Source organism: Notolepis coatsorum, assembly GCF_963971535.1.
Source record: "Notolepis coatsorum genome assembly, chromosome: 6".
Taxonomy (NCBI): Eukaryota; Metazoa; Chordata; class Actinopteri; order Aulopiformes; family Paralepididae; genus Notolepis; species Notolepis coatsorum.
Genome location: NC_140170.1, coordinates 111133786 through 111153673, shown reverse-complemented (window position 1 = coordinate 111153673; position 19888 = coordinate 111133786). Strand labels below are relative to the sequence as shown.

Genomic DNA, 19888 nt, shown 5'->3' with positions numbered 1-19888 from the left:
AGAGAGAGAGAGAGGTGAGAGGGGGGGGGGGGGGGGGTGGGGGGAGAGATGAGTGTCCTAATGACAGAGACAGATAGGGGAGATTGGACCAGGATAAATCTGTCTCAAATCTGCCAGTTGAACAGTTCACTAACAAGGTAGACACAGCATCGGACATACAGATTGACATGAGACATGACACAAACACACACAGAGAGAGAGAGAGAGAGAGAGAGAGAGAGAGAGAGAGAGAGAGAGAGAGAGAGCTCTCTCAAACAAATTGTATGATGTAAGTAACAAGTAACAAGGAAGCCAGGCAAGATGGACAGAAATATAGATAGACTGAATAGACAGACAGACAGGCAGTAAGGCAGGCAAGAAGGAAGATAGCATTTCCTCAAATCCGCTGATGTCTCTACTGTACAGCAATAAGGGAGGCAGAAAGACAGAAAAGAAGACGGTGAGAGAAAAAGACAGTTCTCACAAATCATCGAATCTCTGGGCGTTATATCAAAGTGACACGGCAGGCAGCAATCATTATTGCAGTGACAGGACCCTTTTCAGGGCCAAATTCTCCATTGTACACTTATGAGGGACAGGAAATCCCAAGGCAAACCTACTTCTCAACGGCTCAGAGATGTCACAGAACAGCTAGTGGAGAGACAGTACAACCCGCTGCTTCCTGGGCTACAAACTAGCTGAGAACCACTTCAATACACACTGCATCATATTTAGAGTTTAGACATTTTATTTTGAATCCTGTGGTCACATCCCAATATCATGAAGTGTATAGCTTCATCTTGTCTTGTGGTCCTGAGTAGCTCAGCGGGTAGGGTCATGAAGTGTATAGCTTCATCTTGTCTTGTGGTCCTGAGTAGCTCAGCGGGTAGGGTCATGAAGTGTATAGCTTCATCTTGTCTTGTGGTCCTGAGTAGCTCAGCGGGTAGGGTCATGAAGTGTATAGCTTCATCTTGTCTTGTGGTCCTGAGTAGCTCAGCGGGTAGGGTCATGAAGTGCATAGCTTCATCTTGTCTTGTGGTCCTGAGTAGCTCAGCGGGTAGGGTCATGAAGTGTATAGCTTCACCTTGTCTTGTGGTCCTGAGTAGCTCAGCGGGTAGGGTCATGAAGTGTATAGCTTCATCTTGTCTTGTGGTCCTGAGTAGCTCAGCGGGTAGGGTCATGAAGTGTATAGCTTCACCTTGTCTTGTGGTCCTGAGTAGCTCAGCGGGTAGGGTCATGAAGTGTATAGCTTCATCTTGTCTTGTGGTCCTGAGTAGCTCAGCGGGTAGGGTCATGAAGTGTATAGCTTCATCTTGTCTTGTGGTCCTGAGTAGCTCAGCGGGTAGGGTCATGAAGTGTATAGCTTCATCTTGTCTTGTGGTCCTGAGTAGCTCAGCGGGTAGGGTCATGAAGTGCATAGCTTCACCTTGTCTTGTGGTCCTGAGTAGCTCTGAACATGGCACCAACACTGCCAGGGTCAGGGGTTTGTTTCCCAACAGGGGGGCCCGTTGTAAAGGGCTTTGTGAAGCACTAGCACTAGAACAGCGCTATAGAAACGCAGCCATTCATCTCATGGCTATAAAAAGGGGAAGCGGAGGGAGCTGTAACCAGTGCAGAGGTCCTGCCCACCCTGCAGGATGTTTCAGACTCTCCGGGGGGTTGAGCCACTGCGCTGCTGTACAGTCAGTGACTTCATCTTTCATCTCCATAATGAGGGTGAAGGGACAACAGCCATAGCTGCTCGAGGCTAGGTATTCTGTATTCTGTATGACAACTAATAAAGAAACTTGAACTCAGGGAGTTACTCATACTGTATATCTGTCCCCCATGCAGCCAGCTCATCCCAATTAGCGCCTGGACATGCAAGAGAACAGGAGGATACAATACAAAGGTCAAAGGGCAGGTGTCACACATGGGTCAACGACACGTGTGAATGTGTGACCTCCTGCATACAGGTCACCGGTTAGTGCAGAGTTCACTGATCGCTCAAGGAGCACACAGCAACGAGCTGGGAGATAACCTGTTCAGATAAGTGACATTTTAACACAGTAACTCTAACAGGTCGATTTTCAAAAGATTCCTGTAGGGAAGTAATATAATAAACTGTGCTAATTTAGGCCTAGGCTATGATACATTCTACTGAAAACAGATTCCCAAAACATGGGGCACACAGGTAAAGATAACAGTCCAGCAGACCACTCTTGTTGAATTATATGGCAGCTAGACCATGTATCAAATCAGTCAAATCTAGCACTCCAAAGTATAGTAGTATAATTGAGAAAGAGGTTGTAGTTTAGTGTCTAATGGAGTCTAACATGTCTCTGATACAGATGGCATTCAGAACAATCCACCACCAGCACAGTGAAGGTCAGTCACTGTTTAATTTCGCCACAAAGCCTCCCATTGAGAGTCCGCACGACCCCCACCCCTCTCCGTATCTCTCCCCGTCCAGTAGTGTGAGTGTGAGCCGCTGGCGTACAGACAGTCTCTCCACTCATATGTGCATCGGTGGGGCTGAAGGTTATGCAACAAGTCTTAATGTGTTTCTTCCTCTGGGTACAAGTGTACAAATAGTCATACTGCATTGAAGGGAATGGCTGATTGGCTTCATTGTCTAACATTGATTGGTTTTCAACAAAGCAATCAGTTTGAGCCGTCACACAATCCATTTTTTATTGCTTTTCGCTGCTCTTAGCCCCTTCCTCGCTGAGTCACCTTCATTTCCATGCTGTCCCTCCTCGTCTTTTCCTCCTTAATGCCACTCTGTCGCTGCCATATGCCTGTGAGCAGCTAAAGGGACAGTCGCCTTAACGAAGGGACAGTCACTAATGAGACGGCGGCGGGAAGACACCCTCCAAGAGCCAATTTACACACAAATAACCAGAGAGGGGAGAGATGACAGGAACCATGCAAATCTCCTTCAAAGAGATCTCACTGACTGCCCGGGTATTTTCTGCCCTGAAATCTCCGGTTGCAGTATTCCTGAGCCGTGTGTGTTATGATGATGACATGGCTGAGGAGAGGTGGTGAGCCAGAAGCCAAAGCCACGCTCCTAAAATGGAACTGGTATCCAGAATGCAGTTATTTTTTTTCTCTACATGGCTGCGTAAGTTATGATTTTCAGTCCGGAAAGAGCAGCAATTAGTGCATTGGGTGTTGTCGTACGAATGTGAATAAATAGGCTCAGGGGTGGGAGAGGGCCATGAACCTAAGGCGGGGAATGTCATAGTGCTGAAATAGAACTGCTATTCCCACACACAATGCGACAAACAAAATACCTCCATTGGAGATGATCGTTTCCTAAAATACATCGTCTGACTTTTGCAACACGTATGGTTCCAATTAGGGACATCCAGATGCCTCTACCGGTATGGGACATCAGATGGCACAGCAAGAGCCAAATTCTCATTTGTCTATCAAGGTGCAGTGATGTGGAATGATAAAAAAAAATCTAAGAGAAACATGTTCCACTTTAAATACATTTAAGAGCAAGCTTAAAAAAGAACTACAGATCCTGTAGTCTGTAGTATCCATGTGTATTTGTGAGTACTTTTTTTTTTTAAACATTATAATTGAATCAAGAATCAAGAATCAAGAGGTTTATTTGTCACATACATACCAGGGCATACAGTGAAATGCGGGTTGTCATGCCTGCATCGATTTTGCAAAATACAATCATAAAAATAGACATAGAAAAAAAGAAAATAGGTAAGACACAAGATTATGCATGATAAAAAATGACATGCTAAGTTCCTGAGAAACTGGTTCCTATGTACACTGCTATACAATATACAATTTACGATTTTAACTCTTAATGTATCTAAACTATACTATACAATACCTCCTTCCTTTAAAGTGACTTTTCCATTATTTAAAGTGACATTTTGTTTAAGGTGATTGTTTTAGCGGTTGCCGCATGAGTGTGTGTGTGTGTGTGTGTGTGTGTGTGTGTGTGTGTGTGTGTGTGTGTGTGTGTGTGTGTGTGTGTGTGTGTGTGTGTGTGTGTGTGTGTGTGTGTGTGTGTGTGTGTGTGTCTGTCTGTGTGTGTCTGTGTGTCTGTGTGTGCTCATGTGTACTTGTGGAGAGTTCAGTGTTCTGATGGCCTGGGGGAAGAAGCTGAGCCGGAGTCTCTCTGTTCTCGCAGCGTGTGTACGTAGGCGCTTGCCTGACCGCAGCAGCTTGAACAGGATGTTGTTGGGGTGGTGGGGGTCTTTCATTATTCTGCAGGATCTGGATTTGCACCTCCTGTTATATAAGTCATGCAGGGGTGGTAGTGCAATACCCGTAGTACGCTCTGCTGAGCGCACCACTCTCTGGAGTGCCTTCCTGTCCTGTGCCGTGCTGTTTCCAAACCAGGCAGTGATGTTTCCAGTCAAGATGCTCTCTACAGCCCCAGAATAGAAGTAATGGAGTATCTTCCCCGATACTCTGAACTTCCTTAGCTGTCTCAGGTGATAGAGGCGCTGTTTCGCCTTTTTCACCACAGAATCTATATGTGTTGACCATGTCAGGTCCTCTGTGATGTGGACTCCCAGGTACATGAAACTGCTCACCCTGTCCATGATAGCCTCGTTTATCCACAGTGACGTGTGTGTCCCCTGCTGTATTCTCCTAAAATCCACGATCAGCTCTTTGGTTTTACCAATGTTCAGGAGTAGGCTGTTATCCCAGCACCAGCGTGCCAGTTCATCAACCTCCTCCCGATAGGCCTTCTTGTCATTGTTAGAGATAAGCCCCACCACCAGTGTCATCCGCAAACTTCACAGTTATGTGTGTGTACAGTGAATACAGCAGGGGGCTCAGAACGCAGCCCTGGAGGGACCCGATACTCAGGGTGATTCTGTTGGAGGTATGACCCCCCACCCTGACCGCCTGGGTCCTGTCACTTAGAAAGTCCAGGATCCAGGTGCTCATGGCGGAGCTCAGACCCAGATCGATCAGCTTGTCAACCAATCTGGTGGGGACTATGGTGTTGAAAGCTGAACTATAGTCAATGAACAGCAATCTCACATAGCCCCCCTTCTGGCAGTCAAGGTGAGATAGTGTGTTGTGTAGTACTTGGGAGACCGCATCGTCAGTGGACCTGTTTGTCCTATATGCGAACTGCAGTGGGTCCATGTTACTAGGGAGAGAGGCACAGATGTGGTCCTTGACCAGCCTCTCAAAGCATTTCATGACCACAGAGGTGAGTGCCACCGGTCTGTAGTCATTTAGGCCTGCTGGAGAGGAGTTTTTTGGTACAGGGATTATAGTGGACATTTTGAAGCAGGCAGGGACCACGGACTCAGCCAGGGATAGATTGAATATGGTTGTAAATACTGGGGCCAGCTGATTTGCACAGGACTTTAGTATTCGTCCTGTTATCCCATCTGGGCCTGCAGCTTTCCTAGTATTTACTCCCATAAACGCTAATCTCACGCTGTGTTCCGTCAATGAGAGAGTGTGTCCCCCCACCGCGGATGAACCCCCCCTCCCTGCGGCAGCCGGTGTGTCAGTGGCGCCGTTAGCTGGTGAGCTAACGTCGCCACTGCTCGCCCCAAACCTGGCGTAAAAGGAGTTGAGTTAATCCGCGAGAGGCATCGGCACTCACTATTGAGGGGGGGCTGACTTTATAATCAGTTATTGTTCGTACTCCCCGCCATAAGCCTCTCGTGTCGTTCTGTGCCATCTGTGTCTCCATCTTGTTCGCATATCGCCGGTTTGCAGCCCGAACCTCTTTGCGTAGCATATAAGCCGTTACCTTATACTCTTCCATACTTCCCGATGCTCAGCCAGAGTTGTAAGCAGCGGTACGAGCATTCAGGGCCACTCGGATGGAGTTGTTCACCCACGGTTTCTGGTTTGGGAAAACCTGCACCTTTTTCGTGGGGACAGTGTTGTCAGCTAACGTTGTTATGAAACTGACTATAACATCCGCATATTCCAGCATGCCCCAGTCGACGTCCTCCAATGTGTCTTGTAGCGTGGCCTCTTAGCTCTCGGACCACTGCTTCACCTCTCGTGACACAACAGCCTCATTATATATTATAATTGTTGTATAATGCTGTATAATTCTATATAGGTTTAAGAGGGGGGGTCTCTCTTTTATTCCAGAATGTATGTTTGTAAGTGCAAATAACAATACACAATAAACAAGAGCCACATGTACCATCATGCCAGAAATCGAAGCAAATGTAAAAGCATGTTACATCTCTGTCTCATGTTACATCTTCTGTTCAGTGAACCAAAACTAAGTCTATAGTACTTATAATGGATTGGATCTGCAGTTAACACATTGGGTGCCAACGACGAGAAATCTCGTTGTTGTCCGCCATGCGTTGAGTGCCAATGACGAGAAATCTCGTTATTTAATCGTTATTTCTTTTATTAGCGATTTCCATACATTTTTTATCCATCCAGCCTCACGTTATCATTGGGACTGGCTCTGAGCTCAAAAAGGGCAAATACCGCCCCCTATTGTCTCCCGGATGGTATTGCACCCATTGGAATGGAGTCAATGGGACTTGCATCAGAAAAAAAAACTCCAGATTCCACATTTTACTTCTGACGCATGTAACCTGAGACTATTGCATCCACTGAGGGAACTGGAAGCAGCGTCGATTATATGTTTCGAGGTATAACGTTGGATCAATAAACTCGATCGATATTTGGAATGGCGATCAGGAATTGGATGAATCTTTTTGCAGAACATCTGATGTGAGGTAAGGACTTTATTTTACCAGTATTGGGGTAATCAGAGTTTTTTTTTACAGCGTTCACAACGTGTCTCCTATGTGTGTATGTGTGTGTGCGTAACGTTAGCGCCAGGCAGGGCATAGATAATCGATTTTTCAGCCCGCTTCTCTAGCGTGCATAAGTACACATATACTATCGATAATCGAGCGTTTATTTGAAAACGATTCATAAATAGGCCGAAAAAATTACAACGTGTTTTGTGTATTCCAGTAAAGAGCTATTTTCGCGGATTTTTCTGGAATCACTAGAAATCTTCAAAACTATACTCATATTCAAAACGGTATAAAACGGAAATGTACTGATGGAAAAACTATCCGTTTCGTACATGTTGACTGCAAGCAAGTCATTGATAAGCGACGGGTGTATTAGACACATAATTTAAGATATAGTTTATGTGTTCGCAAATGTGCTCGTCCTCTCATTGACTAAAGCACTGGCACTCAAGCGATAAATCGCACACCCCCTGCTGGCAACCAATGTGTTAAGGGATTAGAGGTGATAGGTTAGGACTAGGGGGTGCTTGATTTATTTAATTTGTCTTTTGTATTTTGAGTTTATATTTGTATATATACAGTATATGTATATATATATATATATATTTCAATATGAATTTATAAATTTTTAGTTATACTGTATATAAAATATTTATTTTATTAGTTATTTTATATATATATATATATATATATATATATACGTAACGAAAACTAAAAATAGCATATTTTGATCTAATTGCATGTACATTTGTATGAATGTATGTGCTCATGTGTATACTGTATATGTCGACATGCTCAGATTTGTTTGAATGTGAGATCAGTACTCAATATCAGCCAATAGAGTTTAGGACTTGGATTCAGTATTGACAGTGAAAAAGTGTCACGTGTGCCACAGAAGCCTCATAATTCCAAACCGTAAAGTAAAACTAGCTGATTTCCCTGTAGACTCCATTACAATGTATCTTCTGTGGTTTGGAAACAGCTCAGCACATGGTGTATTACCAGCTTGAACATTTGCAAACTGTCTATAATAACCATTTCTGGCAAAGGATTTTATTAAGCAATTTCAGTGTTCATCAAGGAGGTCAAGGAGTCCTGCACATTTAGCATAAAACGCCTGTCGGTTGTATACTGGAAGTAAATTGGACACCATTCTGGAACCATTTGTAGCAGGTGCACAAGCCTGGCCTCTTTCGAAAGCGAACACTCTGAATTATCTTCCACAAGTGGAAGAATCACTCTGAGTGCTATTGTCATAGAGTTACAGAGGTTTGATTCACTCTGAAATAAAAGTGTTTTTCATTTTCGTCTGAATTTTTTTGCAAACAGATGCCTGCAGATCTATCTACAGTATAGTTATTAGATGAAAACACTGCTGGGGCCCTAGCCTGAAGTCTTACCTAGAGCATGTCCAAAGTCGATAACAATATCACAAACAATTGTGTTTTATACATCTTTATGTAATTAGGTGTTTTACCAAAAAACTTTGAGGAGTCAATACTACCTCAGTCCCCTCTCCCCCTCCCCCACTTATCTCTTGTCACATACACCGCCCCCACCCCTTCCCTACACATACACAAACAAACCCTCAACCGCCAAAGGAGCGACAATAACAGATCAGCACAACTTGCGCTCCGAAGAGAGGTGCATGTTCATTCTCTTGCATACGGTACGCTGTTACCGCTTTTACCGCTTCTTGGTCTCAGAAAACCAACTCAAGTAGGATGTCAGAATTTCATTGGCTACACAAAAGGTCAATCGTTTTCAGCGTCAGTGGTGATTTGTCCGGTCATTGAGGCAAAAAGGTGGAGGTGGTAACTTCTTCTAAACTGACGCTCGTTGGCTGTTTGGTCTTATTTTTTTATTTTTAAGAAAGAAAAAAAATGCGTTTTATCGCTTTATTTCTACTGGGCAGTCCAGTAGGGAGACAGAGGAGGAATGGGAGACAGAGTGGGGGGAAGACATTCGGCAAATAACGACGGGTCGGGAGTCGAACCCGGGTCGGCCGTGTCGCGGCTGAGCGCGCTATGTGGTTCGCCACTGGGGCGCCCGGCTGTTTGGTCTTATAACCCGAGGAAGCATGTAATAGGTCAAGCGGTGTGTCATTCAAATGGCGGCCATTTTAGCTTTTTCAACCAATGTGTTGGTTGAGAGACAATAACACAGCATGACACCAACAGATGGCTGTAAATGTGTTGCGACGTGTGATGGCCCAGGGAGGTTAAGGCCTTGTCCAGACTAAAACGATTTGGATCTGTTTAGTTTTCGTTACGTTTTAAGGTTTCCGTAAAAACGAAAACGTCTCAAGATAATAAGTGCATGCCACAAATTTACAAAATAAATGTCTTTCCTGTTTCTTTTATTTTGAAAACCCCCGACGTCATTAGTTTCCAAAGGAGAGGAGAGAAAGACCGCGGCTCACATGCAGCTCAAACTACCCTGTGTGTGTCCAGTCATTTCGACTAGCAAACGTTGTCAAAACGTTACCTCAGGATCAGCGTTTCCGTTAGCCGGTAATTACCGGTATTTGACCGGCAAAATCTGTTGAAGTCCGACATATTTAATCTCTCCGGTCTTAATGTCCGGTGAAAATAATTCCCTGAGTCTAAGCACAATTTGATTATTTGAATTGTATTAAAATAGGCTAAAATTAAATAGCCTATGCGATGAACGAAACGATCATTACATTTGTTTCCTCGTTGCTTCTAATAATGACAACGACGTTGTCAGCGAGAGCTTAGTGCTGGGTGTGCGAACTTTTGTGAAGCTGCAGAGCCGGAGCAGCAGCAGCACAATGCAGTATTCCAGCAGTACTCCAATTCAGCCATTTTCAATTCAATGTTGGGTGGGGGGCGCTGCTGTGCGGTCCCCAGAAAAGAGCCAATAACAGCTGAATCAGCTGCTCTGCAGCGCCATACTCTTTGCAAATAAGTCGTTGCGAGGTGGAGAGAGTCGTCACGCAAACCCACGATAATGTTGCCGTCTCTCTCTGCCAAATTTCTCAGTTCTTCGCTTGATATAATTAATACAAATGTCCAATATAACGGAATTCGTTAGCTCATAAAAATGTGATTATAACAGACTGTTGTTTATTAATGTCGGGCGACTGCCCACAGACACCTATTTGATTTAAAGTCGGCAGCAGCACGAGTCTCGGGACTTATTTTATTTGGAATATAATGACTTTATACGCAAAAGTAGCCTAGTTTTAAGTAAAAATATTATAAATCTACATGCCTTGATGATGTCATTATTTTGTTTTGTTGTCATTCTTTTGCCTATCAATTGTTTTTAAGCTCAATAAACTCTGACCGGAATTTCTGTCATTTGACCGGTAGATTGAAATCTACCGGACACTGAGGCTGGCAACAATTTTTTCTAATAGAAACCCGGCTCAGGATACCACTGTCTATTGTATTTAGTTGGTTAGCTATTTAGCTAACAGCTTTATTTACTAAATTATGGAGGCTTTTTAATCGTCAAGGTAAGAGAGGATTTGTCATGATCAACTGAAGGCGTATGCTATGGAACAATATGTGCTTGGGTTTCCAGAAAAAAAAGGCCAGCTATGTGACACTAATCTCTAGTTAGCTTAAGTTTAAGTCTAGCTTCTGTAACACAAATGCAACTACTCTGATGCCATTGTTTTTTTTTATCTACTTTTTTTCTCCCATTTTCTATTTTCTCCCATCCCAATTTCGTATCGTCCAATTCTACCCTCCCCTGTCTCGAACGTTGTTAGGCCATGCCTCCCACAAGCCGGCTGCAATGTGGGCTACTAAGCCTTACATCACGTGTCCCTTCCGGTACTCGAGGAAGCAGCAGTCGCATCTTTTCACCTGCACAGCGCGATCTCTCAGCGTCGGGGGTCTGCGTTTGGAGGGCACGCCGCCCCCGTCGCTTCCTGATTTTGCTGCGCAGGCGCACCAACCGACCTGTAGGAGTCGCTGTCCACAACGTCCGATGCCCACCCATCAGCTTCCCACCCCCTAATACTGCCAATTGTATTAGTATGAACGACCAGCCAAGCTGATAGCAATGCGGAGAGCTGGGCTCGAACCCAGCGTCTCCTGCATTGGTGGTGAGCGCCTTGCCCACTGCACCACCTAGCCGCCCATGCCATTGTTGTTTAATAATAACTCCCAGTGTTTAATAAACACTTCTAGCCAGGACATATAAGACATATATGTATCATGTTTTTTTTTGTTTGTCTGGGTTTGCATGCGGATTAAGGGAGATGCGTCATCGGTTCAGCAGAAGACACGTATCGCTTGTAAAGATGGTGACGCAATGGGGGGCGTCTTCAGAATTGCGCTCTGGGAACTGGTATCAGAAAGTATCGTCTTCAGGCTGCCAGAACGCAGTTCCGTGTGGCAGAATGGTGGAAACGGTCAAATACTTTGTGTTCTGAAGGATCAGATTAAACCGAATATATATATTTATTTATATATATATATTTAATTGTATTTGTATATCCCCTGATATCCCTTGTATATTCCTTGTACAATATGCATTGAATATCCCTTCTAGTCTACTGAACATCCCATAATAGTCTCCATTCTACCATTGGACGAGACCTTGGTGCCAGGTCGCCATACCCCTCAGACCAGGTTCAATCGTACCGCTCAACATGTATGGACAAGTCCTAGTTCCGCGTAGGAATATGTCTACCGCACCACTAATGGTACTATTTGTTCATAGTGCGTATATATACTGCGCTATTAAAGTAGAACTTTCTTTTAGTCCAGTTCCTTACCCTCCAACAGAGTGACAGACGCAAAAGCCTCCCCGCGAACCACGTGTGGGCAGTAAGGCCAATTCGGCCCAGTATCGGCATTGAGACATCGTGTATATTAATATTTGAATAGTCATATTTGGCACTATATCGTCGAGTTGGACGTATTCTATTACGCTAATAATAGTCTATTCATATGTAGTGCCTCGTGCGGTAAGAGTTCTATAGTAATCAGCACCCCCATCGTTTCGGGCATCAGCTGGACGCTTATCCAGGGTGGTTGACCCCACGTGAAGCTGCACCCGAGGAGCTCCAGGCCAAAGAGCGAGTGGACCTGTATATTGGATTATTCTACCGACGACGGCTAGCCTTCCACGGCTTGGATTATGCTTTGAGTACTTTGATTAATCTATGGATAAAGGCCAACACTGCGGTGTGTTGGAAATACCCCCCCCGGAGAGGACGACAGGTGAGAAGACGCTCTACACGACGAGGTCGCCTCACGTCTCTCCATCGTGGACCGGAGGACGCCGGCCACAGAGAGTCCAACTGCTTTCATTTGTGGATCGAGGATCGCTGGGCACCGGGTCGCACGACTGTGGGCTCTCCCAGGATACCCTCGGCCAGACGGGATACAGCCAGACTCTACCCCCCCCCCCCTCCAGCTGTCCTACAAGCAGTCGGAACCTTCCCCTAGTGTATCCAGCTATATAATCATTCAAGTATCATTGCTATTGTTCCCTAAATATTCCAGGTTGTATATTTGCTTCCTGCGCAATCAGAGATTGGACATTCGATATTGATCTACCTACGAATACTCATTTGCCATAAAAGTGCATACTATTTCAAATCATAAATGTAATTAAGTGATCGTTGTACATACCTTTTGCTATGTATTATTATTAAACGCAGACTTTCGACTTGGTACATTTGTGTTGGATCCGTTTCATCAGGTGGGAGTGTTTATCATAATTATTTATACCTAGTACTGGGTGGCCAGAGTCTAAAGTACAAGAGGTAGTGGTAGTAAGTATCATATCTAACAATACAGTCAGGGAATTGTACCCCTCAGTTACAATTGGTCCTTCGAGCCGGAGGGTAATCAGTGTAATATTAATATAGTGTTATTAATATTAAAATGGCCTATGATGAACACTCCACGAAACGATCCTCCTAACCAACAACGCCCGCGGCGCAAACGACAGCTCCCTCAGTACCTAGAGGCTTACGCTGTCAGTCAACAACCTAGTCTTCTACCAACAGTAAATGCGGTAAAACTAGAAAGTAAAATTATGTCTAACCCTAACGACCAGGCTACCCCGACCATAGAGGCCCCTATGGGTTCTAACGTAACTGACCCAGCTCACGGTGGGGACCAGGGGGAACCAGACATGACTTTACACCCCGCCAATACCGAAGAAGTAGTCCCCGACGAGTCCCGGGAGGAAGACAACACTACAGAGAGAGAACTCGGCACGGAAGAAGATGAGGAGAGCACCGTGGAGATAGAGCTCCAAGACTCCGCACGGAGTACCCCAAGGGACGGCTCCCCTATACAACCGTCTTCTCCCAGCGAGGCAGAGAGGACACTACAGCAGGCATTCCTCGTCAGCCTGAAAGCCTCTACTGAACGCGACAGACTCCAGGGTGAACGCGATCGATTGCAGATACAGCAACGGAGCGAAGAAGAGCACATACGCCTGGAAATAAGACGCATTCAGATGGAAGAGAATATGGCAAGAGACCGGGCCGACGCCCAGCGCGCCGCCACCGGTGCCCAGAGAGAATCGGATCTCACCAAGCGCGAAGCCGAGCGCGACAGAGCACAAGCGCAACTAATAGAACAGCTGATCAGAAGGACAACACCCCCTCCCTCCACCAGAGGCTCCAGGAACTCGTCTAGACATCACTCCAGGGCGGCATCCCCTAGCCGAGTAAGCGACCCTGAACTTGACCAACAGACGAGGTTTATACCCCCCGCAGACCCCCTTCCCCAACCGGTCCAAGCGAGACCCAGCCACCGGGAAGGAGCAGCATACACTGCGGAGAGGCTAAATCAGAGACTACAAGCCCTGGATGACCTAACGGAAGACGAAGAGGAGGAGAACCACGCCCGACGACAGCACAGTACTCTACCGGACCAGGAGGTCCAGTACAGCCCAGGCTATACCCCCGCGGAGCTGCGCTACAGACCCCCGACGCTATTCACGGGTGAGCATGACGCACGACCCGCACCGAGGAACAGCACCTGGACCAGCGGGCCATGGTACACAGCCGGTACCAGCCCACGCCAAGGAGCAGGAGGAGACTCGCCTAGGAGGCCTCTCCCCCAACGCTCGCCGATGTATCAACAATCCGCGTCATACATTGGCACACCTATGGTACCAGACTTCACCCAGGAGAACCGGGCCCAGTATACGGAGCTCCGCATGTGTCTGGAGACAATGTTGGTGGATGTCATTGATGAACGCCATAAATACGCGATACTACTGAAGCATTTAAAGGTACCCCGCGCGCACAACATAGCGCTCGCCTACGCCACTTCCACGACCCCATACACCGCAGCGCTGGTAGCGTTGGACCAGAGATATGGACGTATATGGGATTACGTGATCCAGGAGATCAGGCACATCGACCGCCTACCCCCAGCAACAGACAATCGAGCACTGGACGACCTGTCCATCAGAGTGCAGTCCCTGGTAGGGATGCTGGGAGCGCAGAGGGAAAAGGGTAGGCATGAACTATACGCCAACTCAAATGTAGAGAGGATCTTGGAGAAGCTACCGCCCGCCCGACAGGAGCGCTTTAGGCGGCAGAGAGACCACCGAGACCCTAATGGCCCCGAACCGAACCTCCTCGATCTAGCCGACTTCCTGGCGAGAGAAGTCAGCAGCTTACGGCTAGATACATTCGGACGGAGCACCCCTGGCTCCAGAGAAGGAACCAGGAGACTAAATGATGGAAGAAGATCGGTGACTGTCATGCACCAATCGGAGTCAGTGCCAAGCAGTAGGAGCCACAGTACCCCCTCAAGAAAGGAGAAGTGGAAGATAGTGTGCCCCTACTGTGAGAAAGAACACTGGCTGTCACAATGTGACTCATTCCCCAAGATGAATGCGGAGGAAGCGAGTCAATGGATAAAGTCCAACAGACGCTGTTTTCGCTGTGCACGATCACACATGGCAGCCGAATGCCGCTTAAAGAAAAAGTGCAGTCGGTGCGATGGAGCCCATCTGGACATACTCCACGACAGTAACAGACGGCGGCCTCCACCCGCACCATCAAGCAGCAAAGCAAGCGTCATGTACATCGACCCCGCCAGCAGCAGCGGAGCCAGAGTGCTCTTAAAGGTAGTCCGTGTGACATTGAGCTACCAGAATAAAGTCATGGACACTTACGCCGTCCTTGATGACGGGTCAGAGAAGACCCTTCTGCTCGCGTCCGCTGCGGCCCAGCTAGGGCTGCGGGGGAGCGAAAACCAAATGACAATTCGGACAATAAGAAGAGATTTGAAAACGATAAAGGGCGAGAATGTCTCATTCTCTATCGCAGCAAGCGGCCAGCCCGAGCGACGGTACAGGATTACAGACGCTTTCACCAGCCAAGAAATAGGACTCTCGCGGTACACATACCCCGTAGCCAAGCTGATGGAGAAATACGTACATCTACGCAAGCTACCGATCCCACTCATAGACGGTGCTACCCCGACACTGTTGATAGGCTCCGACCATGCAGACCTCATTGTCCCGATAGACCGGGTTCATACCGGACCCAGAGGCTGTCCTGCAGCAGTCGAGACCCGCCTAGGATGGACTCTCCAAGGCCCACTCGCCAAATCTCTCAACCGAACCACAGCCACTAGCTGTCTCCACTCCCGAGTCACAGAGGGAGACACCGCACTCCTGCAGCATGTAGAGAGGCTATGGACCTTAGAACAAATGCCCTTTAAGAACGAAAAGAAAGACATTCGCTCTAAAGACGACATCTACGCCATTAACCTCCTCGAGACGGGAACAAAGAGAGTCCCAGTCAGCGGCGTGTTGAGATACGCCACGCCACTCCTGCGGCGGGAAGGGATGCCTACCTTTCACGCAAAGAAAGACGCCACAGAGCGGTACCTACTAAACACAGAGCGGCGCTTAGCCAAGGACCCCGCCCAAGAAAGTGTATACCGCGCTGAGATTGAGAAGCTCATCACAGCGGGACACGTCACAAAGATTGACATTAAAGAGGCCGACCAGACGACTGAATCGTGGTACGTGCCCCACCACAAGGTTCATCACAACGGCAAAGACCGCATCGTGTTTAACTGCAGCTACCAGATCGGATCCCAAAATCTGAATAAAGAGCTATTGCCCGGTCCTACACTCGGCCCCTCCCTACTAGGCGTACTACTCCGCTTCCGCCAGGACAAGGTGGCTATCAGCGGGGATATCAAAGGGATGTTCCTGCAGGTGAGATTAGTAGAGGAGGACAAGCCCCTGTTGCGGTTCCTATGGAGAGAGAGGCCAGGAGATGAGCACCCAGCCATCTACCAATGGGAAGTCCTCCCTTTCGGAACTACATGCAGCCCATGCTGTGCTACATTTGCACTACAGAGACATGTCGCAGAGGACCCAGCAGCGGACGAAGAGGTCCGACACAGTGTGAAGAACAGCTTCTACGTAGATAACTGTCTACAAAGCGTTTCGACCCAGGAAGAAGCCGAGGCTCTCCTACATAAACTCTGCGCCTCTCTGATCAAAGGCGGCTTTGATCTCAGGCAGTGGGCCAGCAGCGATCCGCACGTACTGCGCAGCCTCTCCTCCGAGGACAAGGCAGCGAGCAGCGAGACCTGGATGGCCACAATCCCAGGAGAAGCCCAAGAGATGACACTAGGACTAGTGTGGCGCTTCAAAACAGATTCGCTCCACTATAGACACAAACCCCTGACCACGGAGCAGGGAAGGTCGACGGCAATACCGACCACCAGACGGAGTGTGTACAGAACACTCGCCCGACAATATGACCCGTTAGGATGTATACTACCGTACACCACCAGGGCAAAGATGATTGTACGAGCATTGTGGGACAAGGACCAGGGCTGGGACGACCCCATTCCCGCACACCTTGCATCCACCTGGAGAGAGTGGGAGATGGAACTCCACTCACTCCCAGGCGTTAATATACGCCGAAGCTACTTCCCACCCACGGTGAGGCCAGAGACATGTAAAATGGATTTACACGTCTTCAGTGACGCCTCCGAGGTCGCCTACGGATCAGTAGCCTACTTGCGGGCCTAAGAAGAGGGGGGAGAGATCTACACAGCATTCATCCTCGCCCGCTCGAGAATAGCCCCACGCAAGCAACAGTCTATCCCACGTCTAGAGCTCTGCGCAGCCCTCGCAGGAGCGCATCTAGCCACGCTCATCCAACGTGAGCTCACCATTCCGGTGCATAGAACAATCCTGTGGTCAGATTCCACGACAGTACTCGCCTGGATCAAATCGGATTCATGCAAATACAAAGTCTTCGTGGGAGTCAGAGTCACTGAGATTCAAGAGTCAACCGGAGAGTTAACCGGAGAAGCAAACTGGCGCTATGTTGATACAAAACACAACCCAGCCGACGTCATCACCCGGGGAATGTCCCTAGATGACTTAACCCGTCATAACATCTACAGTGACGGACCAGCATTCCTCAAGCTCCCGGAAGGAGATTGGCCCACGCCCACCCCGAGGGAAGCAAGTGACGAGGAGGCTGAGAATAAGAAACCCATGTTCTGTGGATTGAGCACTGTTGTCTCCGCAGACCCCAACATAGACGATTGCATTACCATAGAGAGTGCGCAGCAACGGACATTCCTGCGGCACCACCCAGAGATTAAGTCCCCCGCTGATATGTCAGCAGCTGACTACGAGGAAGCAGAACTGCTTCTACTGCAACGAGCCCAGAGAGACTCGTTCCCCGATGAACTAGACTGTCTACAGGGAGGAAAGCCCGTCCCATCAGACAGCAGATTGATTCATCTGGCCCCCGAGAGTGACACACATACCCTCATCAGAGTGGGTGGTCGCCTGCGGAGAGCCCCCAATTTACCGGATGACATTAAGTACCCGATCGTATTGAACAGCCGACACAAGGTCACAGAGCTGATTATAAAGAAATACGACAAGGATGTACACCACGCAGGAGCAGAGAGAGTCTTCGCGGAAATCAGACGTCGTTACTGGATACTTCAAGGAAGAGAGGCGGTGAGACGCTTCCAGCGAACCTGTCTAGACTGCCGAAAGTGGCGCGCGCAGCCCAGCATACCACGGATGGCTGACCTACCTCCATGTCGCCTCCGACTCGGCGACAAGCCATTCCACTCAACAGGCATGGACTGTTTTGGCCCGCTGCACATAAAGAAAGGAAGAGGCACCGAGAAGCGGTGGGGTATTGTATTCAAATGCATGACCACCAGAGCGATACATATCGAGCTCCTTCCGACCATGAGCGCAGACTCATTCCTTATGGCCTTCCGAAGATTCACATCACGGAAAGGAAAACCGTCTACATTATTGTCCGATCACGGGACAAACTTCAAAGGCGGAGAAAGAGAGCTGAGGGAGAGCTTCCAAGCTATGGGCCCAGAACTTAAGACCCACCTCGCTCCAGCCCAGATTGACTTCCAATTCAACCCCCCAAACGCACCCCACTTCGGTGGAACTTGGGAACGAGAAGTACGTTCTATAAAGACAGCCCTGTACGCAGTACTTGGGGCCCAGACTGTGGCGGAAGAAGTCCTAATGACAGTCCTCACGGAGATTGAGGGAGTATTGAACTCAAAGCCCCTCGGTTACGTCTCCAGTGATGTAGCAGATGTCGACCCAGTCACCCCCAACACCCTCCTGATAGGGCTGGGCGATATGACGATATTATATAAATATCGGGTACAGTTAATTAACGATACACTTTTTAAACGTATCGTGGATATCGTGATGTTTTGCCCAAGAGGCTTGTGTCGCGTCAATCTGGTCCACACGTTGACACTTTTGAACAGCGCCGCCCCACACACACACTACTGCATCAAAAGTGACTACTTATGATAACAAAGGCATTCGTTTTGTGGCATTAACGTTATAATAATAATAATGCAGGACCTGTTCAGAGGTCTCTATATAGTTACACTTTCAATAACATCAGCGTATTTACATAGTGCCGACCGAGGTCGACCTAGATATAGCAAGCTCGTTCATATCTCAGCCCGTGCTGACTCAGTTGTGCCCATTCTGCGGTCTGTTAATAACGTTTTCAATCAGACAGATGTATGGAAAGGCTTTTATTATAACATCCGTTGAAGTAAAATCATTATGCCTCCAGTCGTTTAGTCCTTCTGCGGAGCTAAAAGCTAAACGTCGGCCGCGGCGAGCTGCCATTGTTATTGTCATTGAGCTCTCCAATGGCGGAAGTAAAAAATAAATACGCGCTTTCCGATTGGTGCTAAGAACAGCAGGGCGGGTGCAAGCGATGTGACGTAATTGGCAGACGCGACTGTCAATCAAAATGATTCTGTTTGCCGACTGAATGAATGAGAACGTTATTAAAAGATTGCAGCATGGGTACAAATAATACAGTACAGCTCAATACAACAACAGTCAACAGCGGACTGGAGGATGCAGACCAGAGAAAGACTTTCGTCTTGTTTACATCAGGGTCCCCCATTTTCAATTCATCATATTTCATATCTAAATCATATAATATCTCATTGCTAAATATATGCAATATATAATCTAATAATCCAATAATCTAAATCTAATATATAATATAAAAATGCTAAATGCATGGGTATTTTATTTTGTCTTTAATGTTAGCTTGCAAACTCAAATACTGTCTTGGTAAGCCTCATAATGAATTTTGGGGAAAAAAAGAAAAACATCGTGATGCGTATCGTGTATCGCCGAAAGGTCAGAAAATATCGTGATATCATATTTAGGCCATATCGCCCAGCCCTACCTCCTGATGGGGCGGCTAGATCCCGCGTTACCCCAGACAATGTACCGGCCTGAAGAAGCGAACGGCCGACGAATGTGGAGGTACAGCCAAGTATTAGCCGACAAGTTTTGGAGCAGTTTCCTACTGCACTACCTACCGTCTCTACAGACCCGCCAGAAGTGGGTAAAAGAGAGAGACAATTTGACGGAAGGAACAGTCGTCATGATTATTGACCAGTCACTACCCAGAGCTATGTGGCCGGCTGGCCGCGTAAGCAAAGTGATCACCGGTGCCGATGGCAAGGTCCGAGCAGCTGAAGTACTCGTCCAGGGGCGCATTTACACCCGTCCTGTGGCGAGGCTCATAGAACTGCCCCGACTCCCAGACACAATCGATGATGACCATGACCCTATGACTTTGTGAGTTGACTGACCCTTACAGCGAACCCTTGAGTGGTAGACAGTGCGGTTAATCTGTCTCTGCTTAACTA

The 19888-nt window shown here is 47.5% G+C and overlaps 1 protein-coding gene across 1 annotated transcript in view; it reads right to left on the bottom strand.

The window, feature by feature from the left end:
• The window catches only part of ppp1r16b (protein phosphatase 1, regulatory subunit 16B), a 269179-nt gene that overhangs the window by 135976 nt on the left and 113315 nt on the right, over positions 1-19888 (bottom strand). The window lies entirely within an intron of this gene.